This window comes from Babylonia areolata, chromosome 4 (genome assembly GCF_041734735.1).
Source record: "Babylonia areolata isolate BAREFJ2019XMU chromosome 4, ASM4173473v1, whole genome shotgun sequence".
NCBI classification, from domain to species: Eukaryota; Metazoa; Mollusca; class Gastropoda; order Neogastropoda; family Buccinidae; genus Babylonia; species Babylonia areolata.
The window spans coordinates 33,550,461-33,557,960 of NC_134879.1; positions in this window are offsets into that span (position 1 = coordinate 33,550,461).

Consider the following 7,500-nt stretch of genomic DNA (forward strand, 5'->3'; position numbering starts at 1 on the left):
CTTTATTCTCCAAGCCTCGTTGTTCTTTCATGTCGGTGCACAAGTACAGTCATACCCAGAAACGTAAATATAGAATATCAGAATCAGAATCACCTGACTATCTCAGTGACAGAAAATAACCAAGAGTGATGAAGTATATAACACATACTATGACGTTGACCATTCCGTAAATTGTTCTCTACTGGGTTGGTTTGCTTGTATCAAAATAACCCAAACACAAACATAATCAGACATAGTAAACAAAACATTATTTACCGGCATGCAAAATGAAAAGAGATCAGCGGGCAACTCACAAGTCCAATCCAAGAAAGAAAAAAAAAAAGAATACAACAGAATGAATGCTAAATAGTCTTTTATTATCAACTCCAGAACAACCCCTCCCCCTCGCATACAGATAGCAGATAAGCCTTTGAAAGTCAGAACAAGAGGACGATAAAATGGAGGGGAAAAAAGTGAAAAATGTTAAAGGCCCCGTAGCCCTTTGTCGCCATCAGGGCGGTGAACTCATACCCACTGTGTCAAGGGGTCGGTATAGGAAGGCGGGGCCCAGTCCTCTCCTCTTCCTCAACCAAAGCCGCCAGTCCACCAGCTCAGACCTGGGTGGGGTGAAGAAAATCGAAGTGCCTCCCCCCCCCCCCCCCCCCCGGCCCCCCTTATGGACACAATACCGTGCAATGCCCGACACGAACCCTGACCACTGGTGAACCAACTGGACCACAAGTCCAGTGTATGGCTGACCCCACCAGGGCCCCTCGCCATGAAGTGATAGCATCGTTAACACCCGACACCCCCAACAGTGCAGTGACTGCAATGCACAATAAGATAACGGTGACTGGTCCAGTGTTACAGAGAGCCATCATACAGAAGGCAGGACAGACCAACAGGTGTGGACGTGTATCTGTATCACACAGATTGGCAAACATTGCTTTTCACCACAGTGGTTTACGAGCTTTTTTTTCTCTCTTTTTCTTGTGTGTGTGTGTGTGTGTGTGTGTGTGTGGTTTGGTTCCAATTGTGGGGAAGTTGGAGAGCGGGGTAAAGGGAGAGAGAGGGTCACAGAGAGAGAGAGAGAGAGAGTATTGGTGTGTGCGTTCGTGTGTGAGGTATGGGTGGTGGCAGTGGTGGTGGTGGCGATGTGGTGGTGGTGGTGCTAGTGAGTGAGTGTGTGTGTGTGTGTGTGTGAATGAGGCAGAGCGCACTTCTGCGTGCGAGCATACGACACACGTACATGCACGCGTGTATTTCCGTGCACGTGTACAAGTGTGCCTGCGTGTGTGCGAGTTCGTGTGCAGCGTTGTGTCAGTGCGTCCGTGAATGCAGATGACAGATTGAAGGCAGCTGCTGCCACCACCACCACCCCCGCCACCACCACCACCCCATGCCCGCACCTTCCCCCTCCATCCACCCATGCCCCACCCCCGCCCCACCCCCACCCCTACCAATCCTTTGTGGTGGCTGCATACCTTTGATGTGCTGGCCGCGTCACTTGTGCATCAAGAGACCACCAAACCACTCGTTATCGAACACACACTCACACACAATACCATTGTCCTCACCTTATATTGTTAGTGCATCTCTCTCTCTCTCTCTCTCTCTCTCTCTCTCTCTCTCTCAGGTTAATAATATAGGTTCTCTCCTTTCCCACCAACGACCCCAACTCGGCCTTCACACACACACACACACACACACACACACACACACGAGTTAAAGTATATTCACTCTTCTCCCCCACCTCCCTCTCTCCTCAGCTACACCCCCTCCCTCTTCCCTTCCCTCCCCCAACCCCTTCCCCCACACTCACCCCAACCCAACAGCACAGACAGGTGGACAGACAAACAGTCAGACAGACAGACAGACGGCCTGAGTGATACATGAAATAATTAAGGGTATCTCGGGAAATGCAAATGGGGGTGAGTGCCTTTTCTCCGCTCTCTTTCACAGCACCATGAGGGTAACCGTAACAACTTGGGTCACATCACACCATCCAGTGTTGGAATGACCCTCGAGGAACAACAGAAGAAAAGAAAAGAAAAACACACACACACACACACACACACACACACACACACACACACACACACACACACAAATCATGAAGGACAGAAAGGGAAAGAAGAAAGGAAAGGACAAACAGACGGAAAGAAAGAAAGTAAGGAAGTCAACCGAGAAATAAACTAAAGGATGAATGGAAGACAGACAGACAGACAGACAGACAGACAGACAGAAAGAAGTTGAAAAGAGAAGAAGGAAAGCAGAATGGAAATAAAGAAAGCAGGAAAAGAAAAGAAAGAGAGTAAAGAAAGGAAGAAGAATGCAAGAAGAGAAAGAAAGAAAGAGGTCAAAAGAACAACAAGGAAAAGGACAAAATAATGGCTCCTTTCTCCAAAACAAACAAACAAACAACAACATACAACAAAAATCAAAGTCTTTAATTTGGGACTATTCTAGATAATAAGATCTTGGCCCAATCAAATATGCTGCAGTAGCTTTAGTTCTGAACGGACACTGTCGCATCTTCATTTCGATTTGATTTTATTTCATTTTAGAAATATATGTATAGATATATAATTGTAATATTCAAGGAAACCAAAAACGAGTATAATCCAGTACAAACACTCCTCTCACAAATCACAGCTGTGCATCATCAACTTGCCACAAACGAAGCTTTGGGACAGGGGGTTGTCAGTTCTGTTTTTTGCCTGCTTTCCCAGCCATTGTCCTTGTCTGGCACGTGGCTGTCACAAGACAGTTCCCGCTAAAGAACCGCTGCCGTAAGGCTGACTCCACACTAGATTCGTCGACTCGTGTGCAGCCACCCTTAAGACGGCGATCCGTTCATCATCAGGAACTGTCATGCAAAAAGCCACATTACACATTACGAAAGACTAGCACCCAGACCACCGCTCCAATGTCGAGTGGAGGGAGAGTGAAAAAAAAAATCCCGTCCATACAGTCATGGGGCTCGAACCCTGTGGACATGCCCTTGCTAGTCGGGCACGTAACCACTTAGCCACCGTTCCACTAAAAAAAAAAAAAAAAAAAAAAAAAAAATTCGTGAGTAGCGATATTTGTCAATGCCTTGTGTGTGTGTGTGTGTGTGTGTGTGTGTGTGTGTACAGGTCACGTTCCACAGTCCAACTGACCTCCTGTCCTTCTGTTATCTGGTGAACCTGACCTTGCCACCCCTTCACTGGGTTACACACACACGCGCGCGCGCGCGCGCGCGCGTGAAAATCTCATCCTGCGTGTGTGTGTGTGTGTGTATGTGTACATGTGTGTGCGTGTGAGAGAGAGAGAGAGAGAGAGAGAGAGAGAGAGAGAGGATTCGAACAGCAGCTGCTGACGTGAGGTGAGTATTCCTCTGATTACAAGGGGTCGTTTTATGTCTTCTTCAGTAAAACAGGGTGTTTTCTTTATCATCTTTTTTCACCATCTTTTTCTTTTTCTGGGGGGTGGGGTGGGGAATGACATGTGTTTTATGTCTTTTTATATTAGCTTTTTTCGCGGGGTCGTATAAACGCCGACCCTTTCAGCGAGGATTACGTTTCATAACCTCCTTTTACAACAGGAGGCGACAATAATGCGTATCGTTCAGGGAAATTCATCTGATATACGGGTAATGCCTTGGGCTGGCTCCTATCGGGAGATGAGGCTTGGATAAGTCGGGGTGGGTTTTGTTGGTTTTTTTGTTTGTTTTGTTAGCAAACACTATGATAAGGAACGTAAAGTACGCGCTGTGGTGACGCTGTAAACGGGTTACGATGGAAATGTACTTGCTGCAACTGAGAACAAAATGTTCTTAATCATCATCATCATCATCATAATGATAATGACAACAATCATGTGCATTTACATACCGCTTTCCCTGCGTCCCCACTTGAAGCGCATTGTATGGATAATAATAATAATAATAATAATAATAATAATGGTATTCATATAGCGCTGAATCTTGTGCAGAGACAAATCAAAGAGCTTTCGCACCAGTCATTCACGCGCACGCATAACTCTAAAACTGGAGAAACTGAAGACAAGGAAGAGGCAGGGGAGGGAGGCTATTTTGGGAAGAGGTGAGTTTTAAGGCCAGACTTTAAAGAAGATGAGGAACAGGAATATAACAAACAAACGAAAAAGTTAAGTTACAAACTCGCTATTGAATGCTGTATTTTGTCTTCTATTTTTTCTTGATCTCAGAATGTTTAAACTAAACTCGCTGAAAGTACTAATCGATTCTTATTTATAAACATGACAGTGCGTCAGACATAATGAAAAGTTAGTTTTTCATCTTCATCATCTTCCTTTGCGTTTTTTGGTTTTCTGTGTGATTTTTTTTCTTTCTAGTTTTGTTTCTTTGTTCTCTCTGTTACCTTACAGGTGACATATTGTGCACGGTAGCCAAGTCACCAGCCATTAACAGGTAACTGTGTTACCTTACAGGTGACATATTGTGCACGGTAGCCGGGTTACCAGTCATTAACAGGTAACTGTGCTGCTGCCAGCTTTATCCACTTATTTGTCACCCTCTACCTCCCAAAAGGGATGAAAGGATCCAATTGAACTTCAAAGTGTGTGTGTGTGTGTGTGTGTGTGTGTGTGTGTGTGTGTGTGTGTGTGTGTTTGCGTGTGTGTGTGTCTGTGTGTGTGTGTGTGTGTGTGCGTGTGTGTGTGTGTGTGTGTGTGTGTGTGTGCGTGTGCGTGAACATGTGTCCACTGTTTATGTTTTCTGTAGTATCGTATAGTGTATACCAAAGCCTGCATGCGTGTAAATGTTATGAATGTGTCTTCATGTGTGCATATACACCTGTACACTGGTACTGATTTCAGATAGAGAGAGAAGTAGTGAGAAGGAAGAGGGAAAAGGAGTGAGAGAAAGAGAGAGAGGGAGACAAACAAAGGCAGAGAGAGAGGAGGGGGCTGGGAGGAAGAGCGAGAGAGAGAGAGACAGACAGAGAGAGAGACAGAAACAGAGAGAGACAGACACAGAGACAGACAGACAGACAGAGATAACAAACGAAATCAATGGACCAAGCGAGCGATCAGTTTCAGTTTCACGGTGCCAAAGTGTGGACTAATCCATATACGCTACACCACACCTGCTTTCTACAAGAAGAAGGCCGATGCCGGAACTATGCACTGACTCAAGGTGCTGGTCAGGCTCTCCTCAAGGCAGTTCACATTCTGCGCGGACTAAAACAAACAGCCTGTGGAAGAAGACATCCTCCGAAGACGCTGGAGGTGGATTGGCCACACCCTCAGAAAACCTGCATCCTGCATCACAAGACAACCCCTCACCTGGAACACTCTGGGGAAAAGAAATAGAGGCCGTCCAAGGAACAGCTGGCGCCGAGATCTGGAGACAGACATCAGGAGGATGGGCCGTAGCTGGGGACAGCAGGAGCGACTGGCCCAGGACCGGGGTGCCTGCAGAGCTCTCCTTGACGGTCTATGTCCAAGACAGGACCACAGGCGAAGGTAGATAGATAGACAGATAGATAAATAGATAGAAATAAACGTGGATGGAATGGCCTTTTTCGCCCTTTTTTTCATTATTTTTGTCTCGGTTTTGAGTTTTGCGTGTACTGAGCGAGACGTGGGTGAGTCGACGAGGCCTTCTGTGACGTTGTTTTCATGGGCATTTTAACATCGCTTTGTGTTCTCTTCGTGTTCAACTGCGGATGTTCAGACCTGAACATGGCCCACTGCGGTCGGCTGGACTGAAAGCAACATGCTTTGTGTCTCCCGAGCAATCCGAACACCAAAACACAGGGAAGGTGGCAGAATGGTTAAGACGCTCGTCTGCCAATACAGGGTCCGTGGGGGTCTGGGTTCCAATCCCGCTCCCGCCCTTTTCTCCCAAGTTTAACTGGGAAATAGAACCGAGCGTCCAGTCAGTCGGAAGAGACGACAACCCGAAGTCCAGTGTGCAGCATGCACTTGGCGCACTGAACCCAGGGCAACGAGAGTGTTGTCCTCTGGCAACAGTCTGTGGAAGAAATCCACTCTGATAGGAACACAAATATATCAGAACTCATGCGTGCACTCAAGGCCTGACAAAAGCGCGTTGGGTTATGCTGCTGGTCAGGCATCTGCCCAGCTGATGCGGTGCAACGTATTATTCAGGATTTGTCCGAACGCAGTGACACCTCCTTGAGAAACTAACTGAAACTGAAATCAAAACAGCACACACACACACACACACACACACACACACGCGCGCGCGCGCGCGCGCGCGCGCTAGACTATGAAAAAAAATTATGAAAAGAAAAAGGACAACAACAAAAAAGAACTAAAAGTCCGAATTACGAGAGAATAGCGAAAGGCTGTTGTCAACCGCTGTCACACTTCTACCCACACCCACCCCTCCCCCACCTCCACCCACCACTCCCTCCCCCATCCCCCATCCCAGAGGGCTGGTGACAAAAGCTGTGACCTACACAGGCCATGTTGGTCATTGGCCCTGCCATCACCCCCCCGCTCTAGGCCACTGAGGGCCCGGGGTGCTAATGACACTTCACCTGGCAACAGCTGCACTCGGGCTGGCTGGGCCGTGTAGCCATGTGTATGGGGGAGGGGTGGGATGCGGGGAGATGGTGGTGTGCGCGCGTGCGCGTGTGTGTGTATGTGTGTGTGCACGCGCGCGTGTCTGTATGTCTATGTACGTGCGTGCCTGCATATGTGTGTGTTCTCTCTCCCCCTCCCCCCCCCCCCTCTCTCACCTTGTTGCTCTATCTCTTTCCTCATCATGGTGAATTTCAGGTTGATAACTCTTTTTTTTTAAACTGTGATGAAAACAAACTAATGTGCGTTTCTGGTTAGTACAAAATAAACATATTGAAAAACACACACACAAAAACCCATCAACGCAGCAAAGGATGAAGCGACTGACCTGACAAAGACACAGTGACCCACAGCGTGGAAATCGTGCCTTTCATTGCAAGTGTCCTGCCCTCTCTTCACCTCTCTGCAGTCCTGTGCACTCTCCCTTCTTTTCATCTCAACATGCGGTGACTGCAGTCACACACACACACACACACACACACAGAGACACACACACACACACACACACACACATCTATATAATTTCTCTCTCTCTCTCTCTCTCTCTCTCTCTCTCTCTCTCTCTATATATATATATATATATATATATATACATATACATATATATATGTATATATAGAGAGATATGTATATATATGTATGTGTATACATATATATTACATTATATTATATTATTCCATATTACATTATATCCATCAAATTTCGATTCTAAAACTTCTGTGACACAAAGTCCCCACACTCCAAATCCGTTTCCTCAACACACACACACACACACACACACACACACACACACAAGGACATTGGAGTTTTGAGAGCAATACTGACAGCACAGTGTATTTCTGTTGTTTTTGTTTGTTCTTTTTAATTTCTTCTCATTCATCATCTAAAAAAAAACAAAAAGCTTCATACTCGTGTTCATCCTTTCTTCGTTCGACACGACTTGTA